The sequence below is a fragment of the Peromyscus leucopus genome, chromosome 8a, assembly GCF_004664715.2.
Source record: "Peromyscus leucopus breed LL Stock chromosome 8a, UCI_PerLeu_2.1, whole genome shotgun sequence".
Taxonomy (NCBI): domain Eukaryota; kingdom Metazoa; phylum Chordata; class Mammalia; order Rodentia; family Cricetidae; genus Peromyscus; species Peromyscus leucopus.
The window spans coordinates 17,681,945-17,695,190 of record NC_051085.1 but is presented as its reverse complement, the minus strand read 5'-3'; positions in this window follow the sequence as shown (position 1 = coordinate 17,695,190).

Here is a 13,246-nt window from a genome sequence, read left to right as displayed (position 1 = left end):
TTTGAAAATAATATGCTACACAGGAAAAATGTGGGGCATATAAGAAAAAAAATCAAAGACTATCAGAAAAGTAGAGGTCATTAACTATCTTTTCTGATAATTTATGGAACTAAGACTGAATTAAAACATTATCCTTGCCAGATGGTTGTAGCTCACACCTTTAATCCCAGCACTTGTGAGGCAGAGCCAAGCAGATCTCTGTGATTCGAGGCCACCCTGGTCTACAGAGTGAGATCCAAGACAGGCACCAAAACTACACAGAGAAAACCTGTCTCAAAAAAAAATTATCCTTATGGAATCTTCTTTGATTCCTGCCTTTAAATTTTTTAATCCAAGCTCTCAAAACATGAAACAAAAAATCCATGTAAACTTCATACTATAATATTAAATTATTGTTTAAATTTTTTATTTGAGGGAAAAAAGTTTAAATTATAACCTGTCCTAATTTATTTGTGTTGTCATAACAGAACACTTGAGGCCTATAAAGGAATAGATTTATGATTATGGTATCTAGAAGGTGCAAACACCACAGTGCTGATGTCCTGGTAGTGCTTGCCTGACTGCAGGACAACCTAATAGAAAGAAGAGAGTGAAATAGCTGAGGAGGGGCCAAGCACGTAGGGTGTCTGCACTTGATGAGAACCCGTTCTCACAAAACTAACCAGAGTTTGGAAGAATTATCTAAGCCCTTCCAAGAGTGGTGCTCCCAGACCTAAGCACCTTTTACCATGCCAACCACTTGACTGTCCACCACTTCTCAGTGCCACCAAAATGGGGACCACTCAGTGCCACCACTTTTAAGACCCATTCAAGCCACATCTAAGCCCCAACAGTAACTCAATCAAAGGATGTAATTGGAAAAAGCCATGAGCCAAAAAAAAGAAAAAAAAACCAAAAACAAAAAAAAACAAGCACTTCACTAGTGTCATTTTTCCAGAGCTCCAGAGTTGTTGATGGAAAGGTGTCCAGCTGCAAAGAACAGTGTGAATGCATGCTATACACAACCAAATTAAAAAGGATAGCAGCAGCAGCAGCAGCAACAGGCCAGCATGCTTGGACAATAAATTTGAAGCTCAAATGAAAGGAACACGGAGTCTGATGGGTCACAATGCCATTTTCAGAGTAGATCTTTTATGGACATGGAAAGCCATGCCAGAAACAGTTCAGGAAAATGAAAAGGAGACACATTGGTAACCTTGCTGCCATGATCTGGCTTGCTTTCCCTGGGATTCACAAAGAAGGCAGCAATCCCAAGTGAACAGGCGTGTTACTAGAAAAGCTTATCTGCAAAAAGCATATGTAGGAATCAGTCACTTGTCCATAATCACAGATATACACACCTGGAGTTAAATATGTAATTATTTAATTTGAAGTTTATTTACATTGTTCTTTTTTGTGTGATTCCTTTTTTGGTTCTCAAGATTCAGAGGATTTTGGGAAAATCTGTCGATGATGTTGATGTTGAGGCAGAAAGCTCCTGAGATTAGGTATCTACAACTACAAGACAGCCTTCCAAAGGCCACAAGGATGCAGGGTGTGGCAGAGGCTGAGTTTGACACTGTCCCAGGCAAGCTCGCCTTAGGATAATATGGAATGCAGCAGAGCCCACCAGAAGATGGCTGGAGAAGCCATGATGAGTAAACATTTGTGCCACGCAAAGAATATTTTACTTTGACAGACACGATCCCACCAAAGGCAAGGCTGCTTTACTCTGCTACTTATATACATGAGAGTGTCTGGAATTTATTTATAGCTTGGCTGAAAAGTTCACCCTAACCAGACTTGCTTGCCTAGTCCTTGTCCATTAGGGCTTTGCAAATTAAAAAAAAAAAAAAAAAATCTATGCTCTGCCATTTGGAAACCCACCATGTCCTTTCCTCTCAAATTAACCTTGTCTCAAAGTTTCACAAATCGTATATCTGCAATATGAACTTTGAGTAGTCCTTAAGCCTGATCTTCTTGTCTCTCCTTGCTGTCTAATTTCCCATATTTCTTTGACTCATCTCCTTTTGTCCTATAATCCTGTAACATATACCTACCTACTCCTAGCAGCCTTATGTTAAGAGCTTGTAGGAAAAAACAATCATGCATTTTCTTACGTTTATTCATCTTATTTGAAAATTAGTCAATATTTCTCCCATTTGCATTCCTTTATGACCTCTTTCTCCCCGGCTCATGTGAAACAATAGCATGCTCTAGATTTTTATGGTTTTCCACAGCAGTAAGACTCCTGTAATGCACACTTTGTGTCTCATAACTTTTTTTGTCACTCAAGCTGTGAATGTTTTGTTTTTAATCCTACTGGCCTATAGGCACAGACACTCAATGATGTTCATCCCTTCTCCTGCTGGAATCTGATCACATTTATCTGTATTATTGTCACCTCTATTTTTCCCAGAGCAGAAATATAAAAGCCCAGGTAGTGCCTTTCTGTTTAGTTTCCAATTATGTGGAAAGTTCAGAATACTCACCCATAAAAGTGAGCATTCTGGAGTTTTGTTCAAATCCATTCCTGTTGCCATCAGGACACTGGGTGTAATGTGAAAATTAGTGTCATGGAGGCTCTGAATTCTTCACTCTGCTTGCCAGAGGCCAAAGTTCTAGTCAGACACTAGAACCATTATTTTCAGTTAGCCTGGGTCAGACAAAGTTGCTGTCAGACCATTCCCCTCCACTTCCTCCAGTAGAAGAATGTATTAGTTCTTCAGTACTATAATAAAATATCCAAGGTAGACTACTTTGTAAGGAGAATAAGTTTATTTGACTCTAAGATTTGGAGCTGTAAGCACAAACAGCATTGTATACCTTCTGATAAAACCCCTTACTCCCCCTGCTTGTCTCATATCATGATGAGGACAGGTGTATATCTCTTAGTGGTCTCTCGCCTCTGTATAAAGCACTCTATTGAACGTGAGCTCAGCTCTCATATACCCCATTCACCATCCATTGCCTTTCCTCTAAACAAGAAATGCATGGTATATTTTTCCCTCTCAGATTAGTGTGCATAGTTCAGTGGCAGAGTATAAGCTTATCTTGGGTGATTCACAGAGCAACCAAAATTAACATACATTTCAGACAAGCTTCCACCCTCCCAATGCCATTAGCATATGGCTCTGAGAATTACATAGCTGTATAAGTTTGACAGAACACATGCCAAGGCACAGCAAAATGTCAACAGAAAACAACTATGGGACATGGCGTCTAATACATTCTAAAAACAAATCAATAATCAAGGAGTTTGGGAAAACGTTGCTTATTATTTCCTTTATACATATCCGGATACACAAATCGAAGACCTACAAGAAAAAAGACTAATTCTGATTTGTTTAACTTTGACTTTTTTGCTTTTTTTTAATTTCAATCACAGTGTGTGTGTGTGTGTGTGTGTGTGTGTGTGTGTGTGTGTACATAAATATAAAACTATCAGTGAAGCAAGGTTGAAGAAAAACCCTATGAAATATTTGGATTAAGAATCAGGGTTACTAGCTGGGCACCAGGTCAATTTCTCTATATTTGATGGCATGAGTAAGTTGTGTCTTCAGCAAAAGTGTATTATCATCAAGTTACCTAGAGTAACCAATAGCCTTGTCAATAGTTTGTTGTAGTGGGTAGCCATTCCAGCGTTGACCTGGAAGTACTTTGAGGCTTTGATAACTGTCACACATACAAAGCAGAGCCAAGAGAGGGCCCCTGAAGACCTGAGATCTAGATGGGTGAGCTCTCTTAGTTCCTGGATCCCAGACCCTGGAGATAGATCAAGCAGAGTTCTCCAGAGAACACTGCTGGACTGTGCTACACCTTTCCAAGACCATGTAACCTATCCCTTCACTTGTAAATTAACCCACAAAATAAACCTCCCTTTTACCTACATGGAGTTGCCTTAATATTTAAACCAATAGCTTGTGATGTTTGAGTCATCCATGGGATACTTGACCAATGACTCAATAATATCCACTATTGGATATTATTACTCAATAATCCATTCTTGGCACTGGAGGTATTACTTGGTGGCATAAAATTTCTAGTTGAAGTATTGCTTCCCCCATTATATGGTGATTATATTTAATTCCTTTCATATATACTGATTGTAAAGGAAGTTTCCACAGCAGTAGGTTTCCACATGGCTTTTGCAAAGGCCCTTAGTGTTAGTTGTCCCTTTCCATAGTCCACCCTTTATCCTGCCCTCTCATCCCCTCCCCATTTAGTCCTCCTATTCTATTTTCTCTTTTATCTCTTTATGACACTATACCCTATTTCTCTTTCCTTGAAAGATCCCCCTCCTCTTCCATGGTACTTACTAGCTGCCTAACCTATATCTTTTTTTTTTTTTTAATTAAAGCACACATAACTTAAATTTAAAAGCTAACATCCACACAGAAGAGAAAACATGCAATATTTGTCTTTGGGGGTTTGGGTTACCTTACTCAAGATGGCTATTTCTAGCTCTATCCACTTACCTGAAAATTACATAATTTCATTTTTCTGAATGAATAATATTCCACTGTGTAAATGTATCATGTTTTCATTATCCATTCACCAGTTGATGGTCTCTGGCCATTATGATTAGAGCAGAAATGAACATGCTTCACCACTACTGACCCTCTTGGTGCTGGAAGGTACTTTGCACTCGATTGGAGAAGAAAAGGAATCATCACTTTTACTCATCTACAAACACTGCAGCCGAAACAGAGACCTGCCCACAAGAATTACTGATGTGGTAGTGTCACAAATATTATGGAGTAACCAACCATTTTTATTATTATTATTTAAAACCTATTCCATGAGACAGAACCCTTACTTGACACTATTAAGGTGGCCAAGAACATAAAACTAGTTAAGTCATAGGCCTGGGGGAAAACATACTACTATTGTTCTGTTAAAGAAGCATAGCAATAAAATGACTCCTAATTACATATTGACCATGATACCCCATAGAGCAGACCATAACTCAGCACTCATCAGAGAAGCTTCTTGTACTAGATGGTATTTAACAAAGACAGCTGGACAACATGCAGAGTGAGAGACTTTGCAACATTCAGCCCTAAATGTGATGCCTTTTATCAAACCCATTCCCTCAAGGCTCAAAGATCTATGAGAAAAAGGAGATGGAAAGATTTGTAAGAGGCAGAGGTGATAGATGACTCCAAGAAAACAGTGTCTTCTAGATACAACAGGACTGTTAACATATATGAACTCACAGAGGCTGCTATAGCATGTACAACACACCTGCACAAGCTCAAATCAGGCAAAATCCAAGCACAGAAAAGGAGAAGAGCATACAAAGATCCACTCCTAATCAGGAAGCTATTTCCAATTTGTATCTGTTGGGACCATGTTGGGATCATGATTCTACAATGGAGTATCACCAGGTATATAAGCCACACTATAGGGCAGCCCAGGTCCAGGAATAGATGGCCTAAATAAAACAGACTCTATGCTTTTTTCTGTCATTGTTGTTTGTTTGTTTTTGTGTATACGTATGTGCACATGTACACATTCATACATGAGCATGCTTTTGCTTTGTTTTGATTTGGTATTCATTTTTATGAATGGTTGAGTTTCTTTTTTTCATTTATTTGGTTTGATTTTCATTTTTGTTTTTAGGGGGATTTTGTAGCTAGAGTTTTCCTGCCTTGCCCATAGTCAGGACAAATCTCTCTCACCCGCCAGTCCCACAGCCTCTCAGACCCAACCAAGTAAACACAGAGACTTACTTTGCTTTATAAACTGTATGGCTGTGGCAGGCTTCTTGCTAACTGTTCTTATATCTTAAATTAATCCATTTCCACAAATCTATACCTTGCCATGTGGCTTGTGGCTTACCGGTACTTTACATCTCCCTTGTCCTGGCGCTGCTGCAGGCTGTGACTCCTGCCTTCCTGTTCTTTTATTTCTCCTCTCTGTTAGTCCCGCCTATACTTCCTGCCTAGCCACAGCCAATCAGGTTTTATTTATTGACCAATCAGAGCAACTTGACATACAGACCATCCCCAGCACAGCCAAGTCCAGACCATCTCAGACACCTGCACTCAGGCTTGTGGTCCTAATCATCCTCTATGCGGATCTGCTGGGTAAAGCCACGAGGAACCCAAGAACGGGCTCCCACAGCAGGATTTTGTTGGTTTTAGAAGTTTTTTTTGTTTGGTTTTTGCTTTTGTCTTTGGGGAAGAGAGAGAAAGAACATGAAGTTGGGTGGGTAGGGTCATAGTGAGATCAGGGAGGAGTTTGCAGGGGAGAATATGATTAAAATATGGTGTATGAAAAAACTTTTTCTTCCTTCTATTAAAAATAGATCAATTTATTATACAATACACCCTCGTTATAGTTCCCCCCTACATTCCCCTCCCATCTGGATCTACTCCTTTTCTGTCTCTCATTAGAAAAGGACAGGCTTTTAAGAGATAACAACCCCACATACCAAAATAAAATATAATAAAATAAAACAAAAAGTGTCACATCAAATTTGGACTCTGCAAACCAACAGAATGAAAAAAGTCCTAAGAAAAGGTACAACATTCAGATATCCACTCATTCATACCTTCAGGAGTCCCATAAAAATACCAAACTGAAAGATACAATGTATACACAGAAGACCTGGTGCAAACCTGTGTCAGCCCTGTGCTTGCTACTTCAGTCTCTGTGAGTTCATATGAGCTTTACTCAGTTGATTTATAGGGTGGTGTCCCCCCAGTGTTCTCCATCCCTCTCTGACTCTTACATTCTTTCTTCCTCCTTTCCACAGGGTTCCCTGAGCTCTGAGGTGAGAGCTTTGATGGAAACACACCATTTAGAGCTGTGTATTTCAAGGTCTCGATCTCTCTGAATAATATGTGGCTGTGGGTCTCTACATTTGTTCCCATCTGCAGCAGGAGGAAACTTCTCTGATGATGACTGGATAAGGCACTGATCTTTGAAAATAGCAGAATATCATTAGAAGTGACTTTATCATTTTTTTTTTTTTTGTAAACAAGTAGAATTTGGTTTTACCTTGGATCTCTGGGCTAAATAGTCTCTGATATTTGGTCACCCAAGCAGTACTGGGTAAGGGTTCTATCTCATGGAGTGGGCATTAAGTCAAATCAGACGTTATGCCAGACATTCCTCAAGCTTTGTCCCGCCATAGTCCTGGAATAATTCACCAGTAGGACAGATTGCAGGTTAAAGTTTTGTGGCTGGGTTGGTGTTTACATTTCTTTTTTTTTTGGGGGGGGGGGGGGGGGTAGCCTGCAAAGTACCTTCCCATAGCAAAAACACTAGAATGTAAGGGAAAGTAGGGATAAAGTTTCTATATAGGCACCAGTTTGCCCTCTCCATGTTCAATGGGTTGTGTAGGTGTTATCTTCACCAGTGGGGCCTTGTGTCAGTTTGCAAAGAACAATCTATTGTTTTGGCAACAGCTTAGGTAGTTTGGGGATTTTCATGGGACTACTTTGGCAACAACTGAATTGGATTTAACCCATTTCCAGTACTGGAAGCTTCATTTGGTGACAAGAGATGGCCAGCTATGACTCTGTCTCCTTCATTATTTGGAGACTTCATTAGGCTTTCCTCATATATTTTAAGATGTTCCCAGTGCATTTGGTTTCCATACCACCCCTCAAATGCCCCTAAATTCTAGCTCTCTCCTTGCACTCCATCTCTCAATCCCATCTCCTCTCCCCTCTCCCACTGATCCTCCCATTCCACCCCTGCCCCAGTCCACCCATAAAATCTATTCAATTTCCCCTTCCCAGTGAGATCCATGCCCCCGCCCTGCCAAAGTCGCCACTGTTGGATTCTGTAGATGTAACCAACCATCTTATTAAATAAGAAACACAGAGCCAATGCAGGGATGAAAGCCCAAGAAGTCAGAGCCTTACCTGTCACTGCTGCAGCTATCCTCTTCAGCCAAGTGTGTGTTTGTCTTTATATGGACTTTCTGTTCTGCCTTCTCATTGGTTGTAAACCCAACCACATGACCACCTTGTCACTGCCTGTCTATACAGACCTCCAGGTCTTCTATGGTTGGTATTGAGATTAAAGGCATGTGTCTCCATGCTGGCTGTATCCTTGAACACACAGAGATCTGCCTACCTCTGCCTCCCAAGAGCTGGGATTAAAGGCTTGTGCCACCAATGCCTGGCTCTGCTATAGCTTGCTATTAGCTCTGACCCCCAGGCAACTTAAATAAAATCACATTTCAGTACAAATAAAATTGTGATGGAAATGTGTAAAGAATTTGTGGGGATTGCATTTAATGGTAGAAGTAAGACCTCCGCACAGCACTTCAGGAGAAGTACAGAAAACCTTTAATCAAGCTTGGTTATCTGACCAGGATTTTTTTAAAGGATGACTAGCTCCCTAATGTTTCATGGGAATATTAAACTACTATCTGACCCACTTTTGGATAAAGAGTTTGCATAAAACTTTACAATTATCTGTTGTAAAAAAATCAAATAAGTTATGTATTTTCAGGGATGCAATGACCAACATCATCATGAATCAGAGCAAATGTGTTCAGCTAAGAGACTGAACCTATGGGCATTCCTTGCTGGAGAGAGTGGACAGGCTACAAGACTCATGGGGCACACAGAGCTCATGGGAGTTGTGGAGCTCATGAGCCATCACAAGTTTCTCAGAAGACCCAGTAGTTTCTAGAGTTACATAAGAGGTAAGCAATTGACTGGGCTGGGACTCTCCAAAAGTCACCTAGAAGACATCCCTCAGCAGAGCTCTCCTTGAGTCACTCACACTCCTATGATTCTAGTGAGCCCACAGGATCACACAGCTGGCTTTGGAGGTAGCCCAGTCTTCCATCAGTTAGTACCCTTCTTATTTGGATTAAACAGATAATTTTTCACATCATCCCAGGAAATACTATGTGTTCTAGTCATGATAATGATACTAAAGCTGCTCTCTGGGAGACAAGCATACAAATCTTGATCGTGACTTTAAATACAGCCTGTTTGTACTGTACATAACAGGAACTATAACTTTGTTATTGTGTGTGGGGTTTTGGGGGGAGGATTCCTTTGGCTCACTTTGAACTTGATTCAGTCCCCAAATGCCCCAAAACTCATTATACTTCTGCTTTAGCTTTCCAAATGTTGGAGTTGCAGGCATACACAAGCATTTCAAGCTTAAACTGCATCTTGAGTACTTCAGGAATTTAGGTTGCTGTAACTCATATACATACATACCTATATATCTATATATACACATATATCTATACATGTATATGTATGTATACATGTATATACACATATAGGTATGTATCTATATGTGTGTATGTATGTATATATATATACATACACATATAGGTATGTATATATGTATATACAAAAATATATACACATATACATATGTATGTGACCAAAGATAACCTGAACAACAAAAAAACCCTTAGATGATACAAATGATATGTATCTTTATATAAATAGTAAAAGAACATGTATTAATCTGGATTGTATTTACCTAATGAAATAGTATTCATTCATGTGCTTCTTAATAGGAAATTTACCTGCCCATGTTTATTGAAAGCACTGTACCCCCTAAACTCTTCATGTTCTGCAATGTCCTTCCATCTAAACATCTTTCACAGAGACTTTGACCTTGACTGTTTTTTTCTACACACTGTCTTGGTCCCTGTTATCTCAATATTACATGTACATATTTTTCCTTGCTTTTGATATTATAAATTGCTTAAGGGTAAAGAACTGAAATTAAATGACATTGTGTGCTTCCAGCTTGCCTAGCACAGTGCCAATCAATGCTAACAGCTCTATTCTGTCACAGAAGAGTTGCCCGTTACCCAGAAAACGTCGAAGGCAAATACCCAATCTACCCTTCATCTTAATTACTCGGGTAAAGCTAGACAGTTGGCAGGTCATCTGCATCCTCTGTCCAATCTGCTGTCAGGTGCTCTCTAAATACTGAGATAGGAACTGGATAATGGGAGCCCTCACCTAATTCAGGAGTTTAATGTATTTGTGTTCCATAATTAGTAATTAACTGAAGCCATCTGAGAGATTCACCATGCAAATGTGGGAGAGCAACGCCGGCTTTGATTTCCTCCTGAGTTCTCTTTGAAAGCCCCGGCAGAGTCGCCACAGTCCTTTATCCTGTGCTTGTGGGAATGTCACATCTTGAGCCTCTGAAGTAGAAATTGTAATAGTTGCTCCAGAAGCGGATGACATCTAGAAAAATGACAATTGAAAAATAATTAACAAGAATAATTAGCAAAGGGCCGAGGGAGGAGAGTTTTTATTTTATCATCTCATTTTATGTGATTAGCTTTGTCGAGAGCGCAGCTTGAAAAGTTACCCTGGTGTGCTCTGTTCTTCCTCCAGTCAGGAGGAAACTGATTTTTCAGCCTTACTTTATTTGACAGCTGTTCCTTCCACTAACAGGAAGTCAAAAGTGGCCCACCTGGCCACTGCTTCCTTGGAAAAGAAAGCCACCCAGCATCCTTCACAGCACATCTCCAGCTGACTGAAGATGGAACACACATCAAACAAAACCCAGAAGTGGCCCATGAGCTTCTGGCAATACAACACTCCTGGGAGCCTAGTCTCCACGATGGTTGTCTTGGCACCAGCTAAGAACGAAAGGAAGGAAAAGACAAGCCATCCCACAGCTCTGGATCTCTCAGCTCTCTGCGGCTTATCACTCTACTTGCCTACGAGCAAGAGGAAAATTCGCTGGTAATAGAACTGAGGCATTAACTCTCACTTCCAGCCTGTAAGGTGTTCCAGCACTGATTGCTTTATAATTGGACAAGACAGGATACAATTTTATCCAGTAATTTCCCTGTTACTGGGAAGCTGTACACACTCAAGAATGGTCCCCTGTTGAGAGAAAAGCCCTTAGTTAAACAAGTCAGCCAGACAGGAGGAGCACGCGCTGTGCTGTTAGGCCGTCTCAGGATGAAATCCTTGTCTCCTTCTCATTCTGATACTAGCAGAGTTGTCCTAGGGAAGATAATTTCTCTTTCTGATTTGAATGTAGCTTATCTGCAATTCAGTAGGATGGGGACAATCCCTACTGGGCCTGGGATTTGCATGATGGGGTCTTTGAATAAAGTGCCACTCTTTGACAGCAGTAGCAATGACCTGCTACCAAACTACTTTTTTCTCTCTAAACGTGTCCCTTGACCAGCAAAACGGAGGTCAGACTTTTCTTTTTTTCTTTCTTTCTTTTTTTAGTTAGCTTGGTTTTTTTTCTCTTTACTAAGAAATTTTCTACTTACTCCTCATGCGCTCCCCCTTTCTCCCTCCTCCTTCCTCCCACCCCCCAGCTCTCTTTCCCAAGCCACCCCACATCCCCACACCCCCCAAATCAAGGTCTCCCATGGGGAGTCAGCAGAGCCCAGCACACTGAGCCTAGGCAGGTCCAAACCCCTTCCCACTGCACCAAGGCTGTGCAAGGTGTCACACCACAGGCACCAGATTCCCAGAAGCCTGCCCATGCACCAGGGACAGATTCTGATCCCCCTGCCTGGGTGCCCCCCAAACAGTTTGAGTCAAACAACCATCTTCCATGTCCAGAAAGGCCTAGTCCAGTCCTATGGGGGCTCCACAGCCACCAGTCCACAGTTCATGGGTTTCCACTAATGTGGTCCTTCATCTCTGCACATCTTCCCATCATGATCTTGACGTCCCTCACCTAGATGGCCCTCAAATGAAGAATGGATAAAGAAAATGTGGCACATACACACAATGGAGTACTACTCAGTGGTAAAAAAACAATGATAGCATGAAATTTGCAGGCAAATGGAGGGATTTAGAAAATGTCATCTTGAGTGAGGTAACCCAGACTCAGAAGGACAAACGTAGTATGTACTCATTCATAAGTGGATACTAAATGGGAGGGAAGGGATGGCCAGACTTTTCTACTGGGTTTACTATAAGATTAAAATGAGTTCCTCAAGAAAAGACAACACCCCACACTGTATCTTTTATCTATACTCATTAGATGAAAACTCTTGGGAAGCTGAAATATAGGGCACTTCTTGAAGCCCACTTCCTAAGATTTAAAAACAAAAACTGCTGAAGGTACAGAAAAGCCATGGGCACAGGCTTTTGCATATTCTAAGAATCTGCATACAGTATGGTAGATTCATTTGCTTATTGTTTGCATTGTTTGTTGAATCTTAACAATGTTAGCTTTTTTATGGTATTTTCTGTGTGTGAGTATTTTCCCTGAATGTATGTCTGTGTGCTGTGTGGCTATGCCTGTGCATTCCTGGTGACCATGGCCCAGAAGAGAGTATAGAATCCCCTAGAACCACATATACGTATGGTTGTAAGTCGCCATGTAGGTGCTAAGACCCAAACCCCAGTGCTCTGCAAGACTAACAAGTGCCTTCAATCATTGACCCATTGCTCTAGCTGTTGGCTTATTTTTCACATAGCCAGAAAAAAAAAAAAAAAAAACCATGTTAGACACTGGACATTTGTTAAGTCATAAAAATTTAATTAAGACGCTATCACATAATGCTGCTTCTCCCAGAACCCAAGTAAATGAAAATGTGACTGAAGTCTTCAACTAACTGTGATGGGCAACAGGAAATAATAGGTTACAATTTGGAACATTTGGATTTCAGGTGCAATTTGCCTAGAGGACATTTGAGGTGGAATGTACTGAAGACAGCATAAGAAGATGTGAAAATAGTCAACCCACTTGATGCCTACATGACAGAAAGACTCTATGGTTACTTATAATCTATTAGGAATATCTCCTGCCTCTAACCAGGCTGCTCTTGCAGCTGATATCTGAATATCCTATATTCAGCTCTATCTTGAGTAATATATCTTGAGCATCTGCCCTGTACTTGAAACCTTGCCTTTGTTTACAGAAACCTCAGGAGACTCATGATATCTAAGCACTATTCACTCACTTGTTTAACAAGCATTTTTATGCTTGTACTCTGTGTCAGTCCTGGCCTTCTTAAGTTTGTAATCTAATGAGAGAAAAGCCAGGCATATCTGTGTCATGTCATACGCAAGGAAAAATCAGGAAAGATTTATGTAGAGCACAGGTTAGTTACTATTTCTACCACCATCACATAATAAATTGTACAGATACTCTCAAAGAAACTGAAAGTTCAAGAAGCCTTTTCCCTCTAAGTCAGTGGTTCTCAACCTGTGGGTTGTGATCCCTTTCAGGGTTGCATTTCAGACATTTATATTACAATTCATAACTATCAAAACTAGAGTTATGAAGTCGCAACATAATAATTTTATGGTTGTGGTCACCACAATATGAG